The sequence below is a fragment of the Falco biarmicus genome, chromosome 13 (assembly GCF_023638135.1).
Source record: "Falco biarmicus isolate bFalBia1 chromosome 13, bFalBia1.pri, whole genome shotgun sequence".
NCBI lineage: Eukaryota > Metazoa > Chordata > Aves > Falconiformes > Falconidae > Falco > Falco biarmicus.
In genome coordinates, this window is record NC_079300.1 from 8410463 (window position 1) to 8429656 (window position 19194).

General features: G+C 49.7%; 1 long non-coding RNA gene across 1 annotated transcript; it reads right to left on the reverse strand.

Moving 5' to 3' along the window:
* Positions 1-2488: 2488 nt before the first annotated feature.
* Positions 2489-9116, reverse strand: LOC130158395 (uncharacterized). Its single transcript, XR_008825280.1, has 3 exons — positions 6322-9116; positions 6083-6179; positions 2489-5255 (listed from the first exon to the last, which is right to left on the reverse strand). It is a non-coding gene; the product is annotated as an uncharacterized LOC130158395 (long non-coding RNA).
* Between the last annotated feature and the right edge of the window lie 10078 nt (positions 9117-19194).

The following is a 19194-nucleotide window of genomic DNA, read 5'->3' on the forward strand; positions in this document are numbered from 1 at the left end:
AGCAGGCACACCACCACCACCCCCCCCACGTTCTCCTGAGCTAGCAACCATGCGTCTTGAAACCAAATCCTCCAGAAGACATCTGGTCGATGCTGGTGTCATTATTACAAGGCTCCCCTGCGGCGCTGGTGGCAGGGAGCCCATGGACCTGCTCCACAAAGGCCACTCTGTGGCTGGGGCTCCCTCCGCCATACTGAGCTCCCTGGGAATCTGATGGATTGCTTTCAAGAGTGCCTTAAAAAAAAAAAAAAAAATGCAAAAAATATTATCTCCATTTGTAAATGTAACATACAACAATGGAAAGCAAAGGGTGAATCCTCAGTTTGCTTCTGCGGGTGCCAATACCAAAGCAGCGTCAGAGGCTGAAGCACACTGTGGAGGCTTTTATCATAGATCTGTGCACAGGGATACCAGGAAAAGCATCCAGGCTGCAGAGACCATGGGGCAGAGAAGCAGAGGTTCCCAGTTTACATTCCTGGGTACAATCCTCTAAAAAGCTGCTTTCCCTCCCTACCCCAGCAATAAAATAGAAGTGTATACTTGAGCAGCTGCTAACTAGGAGCTGAGCACTGGGTGGGTTGAGCGCAGCATGTTTTTACCAGACCCAAGGCCCAGAATTGCTTAATTCAGGTGTATGCAAACAGATTTGCTAGAGCAGGTTCCAAGAAAAGGCTCATTCATCTAAAAGAAAAAAACCCTTGTTTTCTTTTCCCCCAGACCTTCAGCACACAATTCTCTTCCCAACGATAATGGGAAAGAACAAGGAGAGACGCTGCAAACCCCCACCTCTCCCCACCACCCCGTGCAGCAGCAAGGCCCACGTGCAAACCTCATGAGCAACCTTTGTGCTGGTGACATTTCCAGCCCAGTCACTAGGTCAAAGAGAGCACGGACAAGTTTAATAAAACATCCAGACTGTCTGGCGTTGCTTTATTACCACCTGAACCTTTCCCACTGCTTCTCAAGTGAGACCTGAGGCACATAATCCTGACAGCGAATTAAGAAGTTTATCTTGGTTGATTGACCCAGACTTTGGAGCCGTAGGAAAAAGAACAAGGGCTTGAAGCTCGGTGAAGCTCAGTGCCCAGTGTCCCTCTTCAACGACACCACAGAGCTGAGCAGGAGGGGTTTGACTTTTCTTACCCAACGTCCTGCCACCCACAGCCTGTGCAAACCATGCAAATGCTGCAATTAGTATCAGAGATAAACCAGATCCATTAGTAGATGGAAGGGGAACTCAATCTGTTTTACAAATGGAAATGAAGTAGCAGCCTCAATTACAGGATTTTTAAAAACATGCAATTTAGCAAAATGTTGATTTCCTTTTCGTTTACTTCGTTCTTTGTCTTCTAGATACTTCAGCTCAAGTAGCAGGCAGTATATTAACCGACCAGATTTTGGCAATGTATTTAATAATCAAGCTCAAATAAGTGCTCTTAGGAAATAATTTTATTTACAGTTCAGCTGGGGAAGAATATTAAAGCTTGAGTATTTGGGTAGAATTATTATCCTGCAGTTCTGAAGGCATTTGGGCTGTAGATGACTAGTACTAGTGAGTCACAGCATTTGACCTTTCAGAAAATTCATCATTTATTTGGGACAGAGAGCAGGATTTGCCCTCCAGCTTCCCCCAGCCAGGGTCGGCAGTCACTGCCAGCACCAGTTTCAGTACCTCCCTCACCCCTCCTGCCTCCGAGCCCCAGCAGGAAGGTTTTGGGGTTCCTGGCAAGCAGCAGAATCGCTCCTAAACACCAGACTGCCTCCTCCATACAGTTGCTTTATGTGTGGATATATTTTACCATTCTGCAGCAAGACTTGAGTTTAGGAACACTGCATGAAGATATTTTAGCATGTACATGCCTGTATAATAACTTTTTTTTTTTTAATTGGTCCAGCCCACGTTACTGTTTAAATAATTGAAGGTGCTCAGCATTAAACATATTTTGCCTTGCTTTCCCCATGGCACCTTTCCCACTCCAAACTGTTTGGAATCTGAACAGACACTAAGCATTAACTAATTAAATTTCTCAAAACAAAGGTTAATTAGTGTGTTTATTTTGGATTATGTATATATTGAATTATTAAACACTATATGGTATCATAAAAAAAAAAAAAAAAAAAGGCAGGATGAAAGGAGGAAACATTCCAAAGCCCAAGGAATGGCTTCCCTGGCTGCCATACAGCTACATTAACCATTTGTTCACTTCAGCGCTGCGCTCCTCCAGTGACCACCCCCTGGGGGGTTTGAAGGCTAAAGGTGTGAGCCCTCCCAGTCCAAAGGGAGCGTCCAGCAGCCCTGAACTCTGACTACAGCAGATTCACGTCACTTTAGGACAACAGACAGCAGAGCTGCAGAGAACCCATGTTTAGCTCAAGATAACGTTATGGTGAATGCCTCCCCCGACAGATGCGCACACTTCTCTTGTGGTCCCGTTTGGCTGCCATGTCTGGCACAGCACCAAGGACAGGAGGCCCCTCGGAGGGCCCCTTAGACAGAATTGCTCCTCTTCTCCCTCCAACACTCCCCCCACCTTTTTGGTCCCAAGGCAGAAGCTTTGCAACATGCAGCCTATATTCCAAATACTTAAATTATACAATTATCTGTAGGCAAAGATAACGACCAGAGTCCAAGAGCCAGACCACACTGAAAGAAGCAAGGCGGTGAGGATTCACCGGGAGCCCAGTTTTCACCCCTGCATTGACCCTGTAACAGTATCAAGCCACACAGGGTACATGGACAAGCCCCTCGCAACTCATAAGAAGCAGGAAGATACAAGCTACTACCAGTCACGTTGTAATTACCTGACAGCACTAAATATACACAACGGCCCTGAAAGGAGGGCATGCAGGGCACCATTTTAGAAGAACAAAGGAATCTAAACAGCTTTCCTCCTTTCTCAAGCTTATTTCATAGACCAATTCTTCATATATGCTTGGCCTACAGCAATGGGAACGGTGTCAGATTTGCCTACTTTATGTATTTTCAGCATGCCTATCATGGTCAGTTTAAGATCCATTTTATCTGAAGAGCCTTATGACAGCTGACACAAGCTCCTTCCTTAACCACCAGAATAAGTCTCTGCATTTCAGCTTTCAATTCCTTTTCCACACAAACAGAAGTCCCGAGTCAGTTACAAAAGGCATCTCCTCTTTCAAAGCATCCTCCATTGCTTCAGTGAACAATAACCAGTGTGATAGCCCAAACAGCAAAAGAGAAATTCCCAGGCACTCCTCAGATGAGAGGCCTGAGCTATGCTTACCCAGAAGCCAGGTGACACCTGTAGAAGCTTCTCTCCTGCCACCCCACATCAGTATAATATAAACTTCAATATAATGTTGGAGATGCAGCTTCCGAGGACACCATCAGACAAATTCTGCTAGCACTTGCAAGGGGGCTAAAAAGGACAGCTCATTGGTGATGGACGGCAGAAGCAAAAATAGGCCGGTTGCTGGTTTATCACCTTGTGATAGCTGCAGCACTATCAGGAGGAGCCATCAGAGCTGCACCTGACACCTCCAGAGAAGGGAGAAGTAGCTTCAGCTGCTTGTTCTCACCCTGCTGTCCTGCTCCTATCCCCTGAGGTCAGGATTCCTCCTGTCACAAATCTCTGCCTAGATTGCCAATTATTTACCACCAGACTTTTTTCTGATTCATTACCGGATCGCAGGACCAAAATGGATAAACTTGGTGTACAGCCATTGCTTAGGAAGGAATGCAAATAAACCTGGCTCTCTGATTACTTTTTTTCCCCTACTTAACATTTCTTCAAATGCATTTTATTATGGAAATATTCTTTCTGCAGATCTAGGAAGGCAAACCTAATTAAAGTTACTTTATTGAGGGACCTTATACCAACACTTGCTGTAAAGAAACAAGTTGTTAAAGCCAAAACTCCTTTTTTTTTAAGCTCAAATATTTTTGTCCTGCTGTAGAAGAGAAAATATATCTTTGAATGATGGATATCTCAGAAATCTGATTTTATTTCCCTTTTCTCCTTTCCTGATGGTCTTATGTTTCGCATTCATACACTTTGGGAAAATTGCCTTGGAAACTTTTCTGATGATACACTGAAGGTCATCGGATGTGATACAAAGTGAACCCGGATCTCAGGCTTTGCAAATGTTCAGTATGTAAATTACAGGAGCTGTGAAGATGGAAATGAGGCATACAGATGCTGTTATGCACGAAAAAGCAGAGGGGAAACTTCAGATTTCCTTTCACTACAGAGGCGGTTGGTGTCTACAGGCACTCTCCTCCCTGTGGTATTTCTAGCATGAAAAGGTCTCAGCTTCTCTATGGGTGTTATTTCAGAAGTGACTAGCTCCGCGGTCCTCAGTGGAGGTCAAGGACTGGGATGGGTCTTCAAATCCATCACATGTCTGGGCAGAAGTGAGGGCCAGATGCAGCTGCAACCTGGATGGGAGGAAATGGGGCGGCATCTCTGCAGGGCATTGTGAATGCCTGTCCGGTAGCCTAATTTCTGGGATGAGTCTTGTTGATTGCCATTAGACTAGTCCCGAGGAGGAATATGTCTGCGTCGTGAATGGCAGCACAGACGCACAAGTGGAAGAGATAAAGATTCAGCACTCGATTTCATCCATCCTTGGGCATATCACTTGGAGGCCAGCTTCTGAAAGATGACAGAGATCAAAGGATGAAGACAGATAACCAGCTTCATTTTCAGCTCTATTCCTGGGCATGTATTTCCTGCATGTTTCAATAGGAAATAAGTACCTTTGTGCTTTTTAAAAGATATTACTAAATGCCTTTGGGTAGCTGGTTTCGTAATGAGGAGCCAACGTACATGTAAATGGCAGACCTTAAACTGCACTTTGTTTCAGTTTCCCACCTGAAATCTCCCTTTGGTTTCTCCCAGGTCTTGCTCAGATTGGGAGCAAAACTCTACTCTAAGCAATAAACACCATGAAGAGATTCTCTAGGCCTGATTTCAAGAAGCGATGAGTACTCGGCAGCTAATGGGAGCTACTGGTGCTGGGCAGTGTTGAAACTCAGCTGCAGTGCCTCAAGTTCAGTTCCTCAAAAATGAAGGAATCAAAAACTTGCAACTGCTTTTGGTATTTTTTGCTTAAAAGCTCATTAGGGAAGCTGAGATGTGGACGTATTGATGATGGCGTGGAAGGACTGCGTCGAGTCAGGTGCTCACTGTCAGGGGACTGGAACCATCCAGGGCAGATCGAATGGAAGAGAAGGGTTGAGCCTCCCCCCAGCCTCCTTATAGATCCGCTCTGACCTGCTGCAAAAAAAAGAAAGAAAAAAAGGAGAGGAGTAGTTAAAACAACACTGGAAGGGAAATTCCAACTCCCTGACCCTGGGACAACCTCACCCTTCATGGTAACAGAGCAGCAAAGAGAGGGAAAATGAAGAAATTGCCTCAAAATGAAAAAAAAAAAAGAAACAAAAAGATTTGTTGAGTCATCCAGCAGCATTCGCATCAAGGTATTTTGTTAGCAACTGCGCTAAAAGAGTAAATGTAACATGTTCTGCTTTGGCTCTTCCTTTAGCAGCAAGATTGATTTGCATTCACACATGGAAATCTGGTTTACAACAAGGCTCCCCTTCCCCTTCCTTTCTTTCATTGTTTCCATCATGTATCTTGGCTAGAAAATCTGCTCTTGTGGAAAAAACCCCCACCAGACAAACCCGGGGCAGACCATTCCCCACCATGCACATGTTTTCTTGGAGAGTTTTTTTTCTCCCGAAAGGCTGTTTTGAGGAGCAGGAAGGTCCCGTCCTTGGCCCCACCAAGCACCGGCACCGCCTGCCGTGCGGGGCATGGGGAGCTTCTCTCCCTCAGGAGGAACTTGTCCTCCACGAGCCCTGGGTTTCGCAACGCATGTAGGAAACATCTTGAGCTGGCCTTGATTTATGCAGAAATGTTAGCTAATCTCTTTTATGTAATCACCGATAGCTGTTTCTAAAGGCTAAGTCCCCCAAATGGAAGGAATGAATTAAAAGAGACAGATGCGGTTTGGCTGACTCTTTGTTCCAATTACAGCCTCAGAAATAACCTAGTTAGTTTGTGCTGATTTATGCAGGGGTTCACACACGTTGCACACCCACCCAGATGGGAACATGCAGGTTATGTGCTGTTCAGCCCTCTTGCACTGACTGATCCCGGTCACACCAAAGCCACTGGAACTGCTCCAGGTTCATTCTGCTGAAATGCGATCAAAGTCCGGTCAAAAGTCACGTAAGACTGGATTTTCATTTACCCTGGCTCCCCTCGCTTGGCATCGCTGCAGGCTTTTGGAGCTAAAGGCTCCCAAAGTGACTTGGGGAAGGCAAAATCTCTGTAGTACCTTCTGCAGCATCTCCCAGGTTCATACTCCACAGAGTGCAGGTCAGGAGCCACCCTGAGGCTTAGTGACCTGCTTGGCTGAGACGTGGTGACAAGCTCCCCAATCCACATGCACAGCGGGACCTGAAGGAGAGATGTTCCAGGCACGTCCGGACCCACCAGACATGCATTTGTGGGTGGGCAGGGTGCAAGCGAGCCTGGCGAGAGGCTCAGAATCCTGCCTTCGGGAGAGAAGATGCAGTGTCTGCTCAGCCACCCCACCTTCCCTGCTTAGAGATAGAGATGCCTCTTGTTTCAGGGATGGAGCCACTGCCCGGCTCACATGCGCTGATGAAAAGACCCTCCTCTTACTTCTTCCCCATGGAAAAATACTGCCGAATAGGGCTGCGTTTAGGTTCCCTCCCTCCACCAAAGGCTCTCCTGCTGTGACTGACTTCAGGGATAGCTGGAGCAGTCCCACGGGCCTTAGAGAGTATTTTCCCATTTTATGTAAACTGAGTACCAGCTCTGTAAAAAGGGAAAGATTTATGCTTGGCAAACATTTCCAAGGAGCCAATATTTCCCTGTTACTCGTGGCTTGTGAATACAAACCTCACACAGCTGGTACCTCCACTAATGATCCCATTACAATATGTATTGAGCTGATACTCTGTGATATCTCATTGAGGTATTCATCCATGTCAGAAAGGATTTGTCCATAAAAACATCTCTTCTCATACCATCATAGGATGCTGCATTCATTCCTCCTTCTTCTGTCATCTGATGCTGCCTAATCCCACTCACTGACATCAATCACAGGGGGAAAATAAGACAATTAACTGGCAATTAATTAAATTATAAACTGTAAGGAAGAGCAGAATATTTGTAAACCTTAATAGCCTTATTAACATGCACATTACAAGCTAGTTGCACAATCTTATGGCTATGGATATCTTTATACATCTATGACATCATGCAGACTTTAATCACAGGGTAACGACTGTTCACCTCAAAAGGCTGCACAGCAGTTCAAGGAACCTGCCCGGCCAGCCTGGAGCTGTCACGGCACAGCTGCTTTACACCTCCCCTCCTGCAGAAACCTGGAGTAAAGGATCACCTGAGCACGTGCTGTGTCGCAGCGTGCCACCAGCTGCGGCTCCTGCAGTTCTGTGCTGCGTTCAGGCCAGGAGGGTGTGGGGATGGCGATTCCCTACGGACAAGCATTTCCTACACAACACAGGTGTCTCATGGTGTACATAGGCAGCAGGGAGCTCTATCCAGCCCCTGGGCTCTTTGTTCCAGGCTGTGAGTATATTGACTTGGAACAACTCAGAGCCCTGTGGTGACAGCCACCCGGTCCAGGGCTCTCCGGGATGGACCGGGCGCCTGATCATCACGAGTGGTGATAAACCTCAGTTCCTTCCCCTGGTCCCTGCTCAGCTGGGTGGGCTGCTGGCTCTTCTGTCACAAGGACACATGTGCATTGGGCTAGGGCTGAAGTCTGAAAACTCACCATTGACAGTAACAACAGCCTATTATTGTATAATGCATATGCAATGTGGTTTTGGTTAAAGCGATTTCCTGTAGGACTTAAGGAAAGTAAGTGGGAAGACAACAACAGCTCGAGTAAGGCACCCTCTGCATCATCGCAGCAGCTGTTGCAAGGCAGTGGCAGAGGCTCCATCGCTGAGGAACTGGGCTCTTAATGGTGCCTGACCTCTGTTTAAAGGTCAGGACAGAGGAGGAAAAAAACCAACCCAACCCACCCAACCCACAAGTGAGGGCATGAAGCCATAGCCAGTCCCAAAGGAGGTACCGGCACCTACGGCATTGCAATGGTCATATTGCCACAGTATTGCTACATGGTCCTCGGGTCCCCTATCAATAACCTTCACACAAAAACCTCAAGGTACGTTCTCTCTTTATCATACTATTTATACAATATTTTTTGTCTTGGAAAGGTGACTGAATCAGTCCATCTAATATACACCAAACCCATGACTCTTCCCTAGTCTATTTGTTCCAAAAGAAGTACCTTGTGAAGTGAAGTAGGAGAGTGACCTACTAAAGCAGGGAAATTAGAGTGTAGAAGATGGATTGAGCTGTAAATCAGGTTTGCCTCCAATGGCAGGTATAGCCTAACTTAGGCTCTGCCATCCTCCCTCCCTCAAAGTCAGCTGCATCCTGAATCTCAGCTGTGTTAACTCTGGTTCCAGTCCAGTGTTATTTCTGTAACACGTGAACTGGGATGACATGCACCCAGCCCATTTGTTTATTTGTGGAGCGTGGACCGATAGCCAAGTGCTAATAAAAGCAGCGTTCTCCCTACTGTGCCATTCCGCACTAGGTACCGGCGGCAGGCTGGACCTTCGGGCATACGCTGCTCGCTGTGAGCAGCCTGGGGTCATCAAGCAGCAGCGGCTTAACATTTTCATTCTTAATTTTGACGGAGCTGCATTGCCACATTGTTTTCACTCGCAGTTCAGCTCTATATTTAGCCAGGGATTCTGTCCTTGGCTTATTTTTTTTCGGCAAGGTTGGTAGCTAATGCTGCTCTGCTGTCGGTATGCCTGCCTCCCTTGTCAATGCGCAGGCTGTTCTTGGGATGCATGAGGCAGTCAGATGTGACAGAAACTGAGAGGTTTCTTTCACAGCTCGGAAGGGAGAGGAAGGAGCCAAGCATTTCCATACCCACCCTAGGAGCTCCGGTCCCTGGGGAGGGCTGGAATCCGATGCCGACTGGCGCTGGGAACACCCACGTTCAGCTAACCTGACAGCAGTGTTTGCTGCAGGGTAATTGGCTCTGAGGAGGCATTACTGCAAGAAAAAAATAAATTAATCAAACAAGATGGGACATCAGACATTTTAAAAATAACCCAAGGGGAAGCTCCAAGAAACTGTGATGACCAGGGGCCAGATCCAGATTCCCTAACCCCAGCTCACGTCTGGGGTAATTCTGACCTCGGCGGAGTTGCCTGGGCTGGCGCCGAGGCCAGTGAGATCAGAATCTGGCCCAAATCACTTGGCCTCCTGCTGCACCCCATGTTGTAACTATCCATGATGTTGACACATTCAACTTGCCACTCGTTTGTGGGACTAATTACACATTCGCATTTGTCTGCGCTCTCTCGGCTCCTAGCAACTGCAGTCACAGTCCTAATTAAAATAATAGACTGAGATTGGTAACATTACTGATTTAACAGGAAATTAGAAGAGTTACGTTCGCAGAGCTTAGGTAATTGACACCAACAGCGCTTTTCTTGTAATGTGCATTCTGTGATTGATTTTGTTCCCCAGTCAGACCTAAAAGCAGCTTGGGAGCACATTCCACCATCAGATTACAGTACAGAGGAATTAAATGACTATTACACCACTGCCTGCTCTAGAGCTGGCAGCTGTGGGCTCGAGCATGGCTTTGAGCTTCCAAACCAAACATTAGACCTAAAATTATAAGCCTAATGTAAAACAAAACATGTTCGGCACAACATGTTCAGTTCCCCTTTTAAGAGCTTCCCTGCAAGGCACTCATCTGACAGCGCTCCTGTCCTGGAGGAGGGCTGCAGCTGACACAGGCGTTGCTTGTGCATCCTTGGTTGCCTCAAATACCAACTTCCTTAAAAGAGGACGTGACCTAAAGATACTATAGGTTCCCATCAGCAGACAGAAAGGCTTTGTGCACACCAATGACTGTGCAATGCACAGGAACACCCTGGTCATACAGTGGTAGAGTTGGGAGCAGATGGTGATGGGGAATGTTCAAGGCGTGCGATGAGATTTCATCGTCATGTTGGAGAGAGAAGGCTCTGCTGTACTAAACCCATCCTGCAGCTCAGCTCACTCCACATGAAGAAGTTCTGTGTGTGGGTAATATTACAAGGCAGCAATATTGCCCTTCTTACGGAATGGGAATGGGATTTCTGGAGTTGGCCCTGCTCATTCTCACGGTGGTGTAAGTTCAAAACAGGTCCATACCAGCCTCAGAAAGATGAATCAGTCTTTTTTTGTTGAGGAAGCTTCTGACTCCACAGTCTTCATTTATGTTATTCATGAAATAGATCCTGGCATTTTCAACAAAACAGGCTGTCATAATAGAGTAATTGTCGCAAAAATGAGGTGGACTGGTTCGGTGTCAGTAGCTGCAGCTGGGGCTGGTATCTTACATCACCTCTGTCCCCAGAGCCTGGGGCTACAAGGGCAGATGGGTTTCTAATCTGACCTCCTGAATGTCCTATCTTCAATTCCCTCCAGTTACAGTGTTGTGTTGTCCAGTAAGTTCCCTATACTGTGTTGTGCTGGGTAGTCAGTTCCTTTCAGAAAGGCACATACAGCCCCATTTGAATGCACCAAAATGGAGAACCCGCCTCTGCCCTTGGTAGTTTCATTCAGCTGACAGCCACTTCCAAAAACGTTCTGGACACCTCACATCCTTCTCAGCTACTTGGAGGCGCTCTGTGATCACTACTAAGCAGCATCTACAAACAGCTGTTCCTGAAGATCACAGTCCTAAAAATGAGAAGAGTGAGAGCAGACAGTGTGGGGGAACCTCAGGGGTCAGGACAGGGTGGGTGTTTGTAGGGTTTTACACAATGCCACCACTGCAAGGAGGTGTGATACCTTATCAGATACACCCCCCACGGCGGGGCTAGCTGCAGCACATTTTGTGTGAGTGAAAACCATTGACCGCGTTCAGCCAGTGACTTCCCGTGCAATGTCGCATGCAACACTGGCTAGTAGCTTTTATATGTCAAGACAGGTTGTTTACATCTGTACACCTATAGATTGAGACACCATCTTTGGAAGCATACACAGCTGCTGCCTGCTTCTTTAGAAATGCATCGCCTGTAAATTATTGTGAAAACTCTGTATGAAATGCCAAAATTGCATAAAGCTGCAAGAATATTAGTTACCTAATAGTCACATGCTCCTGTGTGCTCTTTTCTATTTGTGGACTCAGAAATGCGCTGGGAAGAACAAAGTGCACATGGTCTAGACTTTCTTGTCTGATATTAATCCCAGCACAACAGGACTATAAAATGTTTTCATGAACATATATGTCTTCTACAGAGAGCTTCATGGAATAATACTGCCGAGAGAGCTGCAACGTAGGAAATACCTATCCATGGTTTATAAATCCTATCCATCTCAGCATGTCTCAGGGAGTATTATCAGGGCCCTGGAGAGCTAGTGGAAATGCTACTCTTGCAGCTTGCATAGATAATTGTTTATAGAAGTCTTCCTTTCCTTCTGCTGTGCCTGTGAACGATTATATCCAGAAGGCATTTGCTGTGTCCGTCTCATTTGGCTTCAGCAGCTCCCAGAGGGATCACACGTGGGATGCTCCAGTAAAGCCCCTATCTTCCCGTTGGGCACAGACAAGAAGATTCAGCTATGCTGCAGATATTTCTCCCTATGCTTTATCCTGTGAGAACCAGCTTTCAGGTGGTAAATGGCAGTCTGGGCTTTAATCACTCTGCACGTGCACTGAAACGAATACTGGGGCATTTGCTTCTGGAGTGTTTCTGTACCCCACAATTTAAACTTGCCCACTATTAGCAGATATTTGATCCCATAAATATTGGCCAAATGCTCAGAATGGATGCCTGCTGTTCCCAATGATAGCATTGAGCTAGCCTAAAAATTAAATGCCATCATTTTCTCCCCGTGTCCCTTGTTGAACTGCACTGCTGCCCATGACACCCCACCAACAGGGCAAATTGCTGTCAGTGCAGGCGACTCCCACACCATGAGGTCAGGCACCCTGCGCCCAATCCCGCCTCACGTGGAGCCGCTGGGGAAGCTCCGAGTGATGTGAACGGTCCAAGAAATTGATATCCTCTGGGTCTGGGTCAGGAGGGAAGCCTCAGCGCCACACTCCGAGACCCACCTGTGCCTAACGGAGCGCCAGCACTGCTCCCAGCTCCTGCCACCAGCCATGGCTCGCTGGGCAGGGAAAACACTGGGGGTAATGCCCGAGCGCTACAGGCGGAGACATCTCTCGCTTAATCCCTTGCTTTGATCCAAGCTGAGCAGGGGAACATACTCCTTGCTCAGCACACCCTTTCCATCCCTCCCACCCAAATAAGAAACACAACCCATCTGAAGGCGCTCCCGACCTAGCTGTGCGTCTGCAGGCCACGCACGGGAAGAGGCCGACGGGGAAACACGAGGCAACGCTGCAGAGCAGGGCGCACAGCACCCGGCAGCCTCCCTGCCGCAATAAATCGCAAGCCTTGTGGCAAGGCTAAGTTGGAAACACATGAGAACGCTTCAAATGGCTTGTCTGAACACTGAAGGAGTAGGCGATACATTCCGTATGACCCTGAACGAGACAGCGCGGGCACGGCGCGACCAGCCTGGAAAGCCAGAACAAAGGTGTGTGTGCCGTGATAAGGCAGGTGACGTGGCGGAGCTGTGCCAAGGGTGACAAGGCCCGGACGGGCCGGGGAAGGCTGTCTCTGTCTCGCAGCGCCGTTCCGGGTGGCGCACAGCGGAGCTGCGGGCGAGAGACGGACACTGGGGCAGCCGGGGGTGCCGAGCGCGGGGCCGGGCCGCACGGGGCCGGCACATGGGGCGGCCGCGCTGTGGCGACGCCACCCAGCACACGCGTTGCCAGGCCCGGGCACGGGCGCGCGGGGACACGGGGCACCGCCCGTGGCTGCAGGCCGCCGCGGCCCGCCCTGTCGCCCGCGCCCCGCAGGCCCCGGCGCCGCGCTGCGGGACACCTGCGGCGGCGGGCGGCCGTCGGAGCCGGGGGAGCGGCGCTGCCCGCGGCCGGCCGGAGCCCGGCGGGCCCGGTGGGGCCTGGCGCGGCGCGGCCGCCATTTCGCGGCGCCTCCCGCCGGCGGCCGGGCCCGGCCCCACCTGCCGCCCGCCCCTCCCCCCCTCCGCGCGCGGCGGCGCGCCCCTCCCCCGCCCCTGCCCGCGCGCCCATTTTCGCCTGGCCGGGCGCCGCGCGGCGCGGCCTCCCCGCCCCCTCCGCGGTGCTCAGTCATTCAGGCTGGGAGAGTCAATAACACGCTGACATCACCGGCGGCGCGCGGGCACGGCGCGGGGCTGCCGCGCGGGGGGAGGGGAGGCGGGGGGCGGGGCAGCGCAGCGCCCCCGGCCCGGGCTGCGCCCGCCCAGCGCCCCGAGGGGAGCCGGCCCCGGGGGGACCCCCGTGGCGGGAAGCTGCTGAGGGGAGATGGCTGGGGGTGGGGGTGGGTGCTGAGGGGAGACCCCGCGGGGCTGCGGCTGTGGGAAGCCCGCTGAGGGGAGACCCCGGGGGAGGAACCATTCGGTATGGGCCGCTGAGGGGCGATGGCCGAGAGATGACCCCTGAGGGGAAATGGCTGAGGGGATAGGCCGCTGAGGGGAGACCACCGGGGTAAACCCTTGAGGAGGGGTCGCTGAGGAGAAATAGCTGAGAGGAGGGTGCTGAGGGGGAGACCCCTGAGGGAAGGCTGCTGAGGGGAGACCCCGGGGGGGGGAACCACTGAGGAGGGGCTGCTGAGGGAAGATGGCCGCAGGAATGGTGCTGAGGGGCAATGGCTGCTGAGGTGGGACCCCAAGAGGGGAAACCATTAAGGAGGGTCCACTGAGGAGAAATGGCCAAGAGGAGGGTGCTGAGGGGAGACCCTTGAAGGGAAACTGTTGAGGGATGACCCCTGGGGGGAAGCGGCTGGGGGAAGGCTGCTGAGGGGACACCCTGGTGGGGGTGCCGCTGAGGGGAAATGGCTGACAGGAGGCAGCCGAGGGCCACTGCTCTTGTCTCTGGGTGTCCGTAGCCTCTGCTCATTCGGCCTCCGTGGTCCCAAGTCCTCTGCCGACATCTCCCTCCACTCCAGTTAACCCCCCTGGCACTAGCCTCCCACAAAGCCAGGGAAGGGGAGGGAAGGCGGGCGGTGGAGCTGTTGCTGTGGGGCTGTCGCCCGCAGCCCCTCGTGCAGGGGGTCTTGGGCCCACACAGCCACCCACAATCTGAGCAAACCCATGAGGCACAGTCCCGTGACTAACAGGAGGGACTCCAAGGCTGGCATCCCTGCGACATCAATCATTTTTACCAAACATACAGAGTTTGTATTGTGACTTGCGTTGTCTGCTCTGCCTGAGTCCGGAGGGGGAGGGGACTGCAATATAAAGGCATCATCAGGCTGTGCCTTCCCTTTCCTATACCAAAGATAGAGAATATTATAAATTTAATAGACCTTCTTCATAATTCATAGCTTGCTTGTGGAAAAAAAAAATCATAATAGCTTGGTGTGATATGTCAGGCATCTATAATTCATGGCGCTGAGATCACACAACCACTGTACAGTGGGAGTTCACAGAGTGAGATGTTTGTAATTAATCTGTGAAAAGAGAAACAAAGGCAATAAACTAGGAAGGACAATAAATAAGGGCCAGATCCTTCCACCCGCACTGACGTCGAATAATACTCGGCTGGAAAGCTTGAGTAATCCCTGGCTAAAATCAATAAAATTAGCCAAGAAGTGGGGTAAATAGTAAATTTACCACTGGCTGGTTCATTGCAACACAGTTAGAAGCAGACTGTACTGCCCTTTCGGGTAACAGGGTGCCAAAAGCAGCAGGACGGCCTATGCTTAAGCTAGGCGTGGATCAAAGTACAAGGAGATAAGGGCACTCGAGTTGGGTCTTGTGGCCGTGGAGGTGGTGCGAGGGAGCAGGAGGCTGTGCGGCGGGGACCGGGGGACTCCCTCTGCCCTCCCTGTCCCACAGGATGCGAGCTGCAGGTCTGGGGAGGACTGAGGGGCTTGTGAGCTGCTTGGAGCATTTGCATCAACCTCCTTGACTTCAGCAGGACTGGGGCATGTGCTGAAGTGCTTTGCCGAACAGGGAAGTTTCCTTGAATCAGATCCTGTGCATGGATTCGAACAGTTTGTGCTGCTAATGAAGATTGGCTGCAGCGGTAGAACGAGCCGAAGTTGCTTCCTAATTGGAAACAGTGAGCTGGAGATCTCCAGAACCCCCTTCCTCTCGCTATTGTCTATTTTCATCCTGGTGAAGCTAAAGCTGGTAACTGCGATGCGACAGCTTAAAAACTCCCTGTGGTTTCTCACAATAGACCAACCGTCTACACTGGTTTTCAAACGATGCAGGGAAATCTTGTAAGACTGCATGGCCAATCAAGGGGGGGTGGGGGGGAAGAAATTAATTTCTTCTCAAGTGGATGCTGCAAGGAAAATGGAAGAAATCCTTGTCCTTCGGGGAAAATGAAAGAAGAAATCCTCATCCTTCTGGGAATTTGTCTAACATATGGCTTTAACCAAAAAGAAAATGGTGTCAGGTCAATTGGACAAAGCCATGCGTCACGATTAAATAATTTTAATCTGAGATAAACAAGGCGCAGGGCAGAGGGGCATCATGGTGAGGCAGAGGTGACTTTAAAAGGAAGCCTGGGCCTTGCTCCCTGGCGTTCTGATAGTGCCAGTGCACGGATGCTGGAGGCCAGAGGCATTCATTGTTTTGTTTACTCATTTGTGACTCTCTTGAAAAATAATTGGTTTTCTTTTGTTGCTTGTTTATTTGTTTGACTGTTTGCATTCTTTGGATTCAATTTCTCCTGTAATATGGCCTTAATTTGCATTGTGAGGATCCATGTTTATTTATGCATTTATTTTGTTAACTTATTTATTTTTTTTTATTTTAATTACTCCTAGGCTGCTGGCTCTGCAAAAGGACAGCGGCCACATGGTGAGGAGGAAAACCAGGAGGTGCAGCCTCCATATCCACTGCCCATACAGCTCCCATCCCAACCCTGACGCCTGCATGGTCTTGGTGGTTGCTGTTCCCTGCAGGGAGCTCTGAGCCAAAAGCACAAGGGGTGCGTGTAGGGTGGTGCCTGTAGGCTCGATACAGTGTTAACAGTGAAATCCATGAAATTTCCCTCTTTGTAGGCCACACCGAATTCTTGGCCTAATCCAAGCCAAGTTTGGGCTCTGCATATCTCAGTGATGCCCTCTGGTGACCTGGACCCACGGGAGCTGCTGGCAGCACGCAGGTCCCTCCCCAGTGGGGCCATGGTTGGCAGGAAAGTCACACAGGAGGGCACTTTTCCTGCTGTATAGATCCTCAGGGGAAAGTAAGTAGAAACTGGGGATTTATCAGGTTCTCCAGCTTCTTGACTCAGTCTGCTAAGTCCCTGCAGAATCCCACTATTTTTCAGCATCTGGGAAAAAGCTTAAGGGAACACCTGACCATCCACTGCTTCATGCTGACGTTGTGGGCAGTCAGGAAAAGGGCCCCATGACCCGCGGATTAGGTGCCCTGATAAGCTGATCCAGTTATCACGCAGGAGAACATACTGGAATTAATGATTTTGACTTTAACTGGCTCTCATGTAGCCTTCCAAAAAGTATGTGATTGTGCTAATCGGCCCCGAAGGAGCATTGCGAGGCCCGATTCATTGTTGTGGGTACGACACTGAGAGCTCCTGGCACAAAAGACTGTGCAAGTGCAGAATATTTCCCTCTGTGTTTTATTGGTTTTGCCTAGGGGCCTCCTGTGGCTGAAGAGAGCAGCCTGGTTACCTAACCCACGTCTAACAGTGGGACCAGGGCAGCGTCAAACCTCGCTCTGCTGTTATTTCTCTTGAGGTGAAGGAAAAGATACAGAAATCCCTGTCATAAAAGAAAGAGCGGACAGATGGGTAGAAGACGACTGTCTTGACAGTCTTTCTTCCTGTCTGCAGTCCAACAAACACAACACAAGCTTGGGTTGAATTACCCCAAAACATCACACATGTGCTTGCCCAGGATCTAACCTGCAATCCACGGTGCCTGCACAGATCAAACAGCGGATGGCAAGAAATGCAGAGCAGCAGACATGTTGGTCCAATCCCAACCCAATGAATAACATCTGCGCATACCCACCTGGGCTTCACAGCACGTGTAGTCTCAAAATGTGCCTTTAAGCCTTAGAAAAAGGACTGATTTTCCAGCCTTTGCTCTTAAACCCTTGAGAAAGCCCAAACACTGTGCTACTCTCCCCTGGCTGCACTGCCTGGCACCGCTGTGGCCGTGGTTCTCCATTCCCAGTCTTCCCCATACCTGACGGCCCGGTGGTGGGGGTGCTGCCTCACAACAGCTTCCACACGGTGATGTGTCTCAGAGGTTTCGATGGGAGCGACGGGGACTACAGAAGAAAATGCCCTTGGCCACATCTAGGCAAGGGGAAGAGACAACAGTTTCAAAAAAGACCTTTTCATTTTCACATTCACATTCAATTTTCATAATTCCCTTTAAAAAAAAAGAAATAGGCAGGCAGAGAAAGCCAATCTGGGTGTATAAATAACCAGTAAATGGCAGGGTGTTCACCCTTCCCACATTGTGGATTACCTAACGCATCGCATTGCTCGCTACAGCTCGAGATGGGGGAGCTGCCAGCAGAGCAGTGCCGTGCCTGATAACCGGAACAGCCCACAGGATTGCAAGCTAGCATTCATGCTCCAAAACGTAAACAAGGCAGAGCCTCCTCCTTGCCGCTTCGAATGCAGTCACCCTGTGTCCCAGAGGGCTGGAACAACCCGCTGCGTGAGCTTAGCCAGCCCAAATCAAAGAACAGCAGACGTGTGTCGGAGGAGAGTTATGGAAACACAAACAAAAATGGTCCAAGCCAAATGGTCCAAGCCTCCACATTTTCTCAGGAGTCAGATATATAAAAAGCGCAGGGATCCTCTTTCTTACCCAGGCAGTCAGGGCAGAGGAGGAAAGGCTGTGGCGGAGGGCTGTAAGCCCTGGCTTGGCCTCCTGTGGGGTCATGGGACGCAGAGTTCACACTGCCCCACGCTCATCAGGCCTCCTGGGACGCAGCTGCTCAGCACCTGCTTTTCCTCTGAGCTCAAAACCTCCCCAAGTGTCTGCCTCCCCAGTAGGGTGGCCGATTCAGAGAGAGGCAGCACATCACCGCCACCAGTAACAGTAATAATGGCACCTTTCATCCAACGCTCCCAAAGTGCTTGGCAAAACCAAAATGACTGATACGCCCTCCTACCCGCCTGGTGAGGCAAGTGAGCGGTATTAGGCGTTGCATAGTGGGTAAGCAAGATCCAGGATGGGGGCCTGCACCTGTGTGGTGACACAGTGGCAGACAGCAAACAGCACAGCAACCGAAGCCTGAGCAGCATCTGCTTATAATCACATCGTTTTCAATTGGCCTCTACATTCAAATCGGTTGCCAGGCTTTTGATACTGTGATTCTTTAAATAGAAATAGGATGAAGTCAGGCACCCACTTTTTGTACCTGTCCCCTTCCTGCTCTGGACTCATACCCAAACTTCCTGGTTTAACCTTGTCTTTATGGTGTGTTGAAATCAAAACACTCATGCGAACATCCTGAAACACTGGGGATTTTCAGCTCAGATCTGAACTTGAATCTGTTCTCCCAGGCTTTGCAGCGCTTGCTATTTTTAGCTTCATGTCAAAAAGTTGAAGCAGCACATGGTAAGATGTTATGACTCTTTAAATTACTGTAAGAATGTTCCAGGGGATGGGACCAATTCATCAAAAGTAAGTTCATTGCGTGATACAACTCCATGACCTTTGATGTTGTATTGAATTTGCGGGTCATTTGCTATTAATGTTGCTGCAATTTCTTCAGCAATAACCCAGTGATTACGGAAAGGGAAGTAGCTATTAATATGGTAAAAGGCGCACCTAAGTGAGGATGTTTACTCATGTAGACTGAGAGGGGGAGGGCTAGAAACCCTTCAAGATGTTTTCTGCAGCTCTTTTCTATGATACTAAAGATAAGGACCAGTTCTCCCTTCCCCCAAGACCTGACAGAGCGTTGCAGTTGGAAAACAGTGCCCTGGCATTTGAAGTGAAGGATACGAAGGCAGACAGCAGGCGAAAAGAGGCCTCTTCGTTGGCCGCACAGCCAAGATGATCTGCTTACA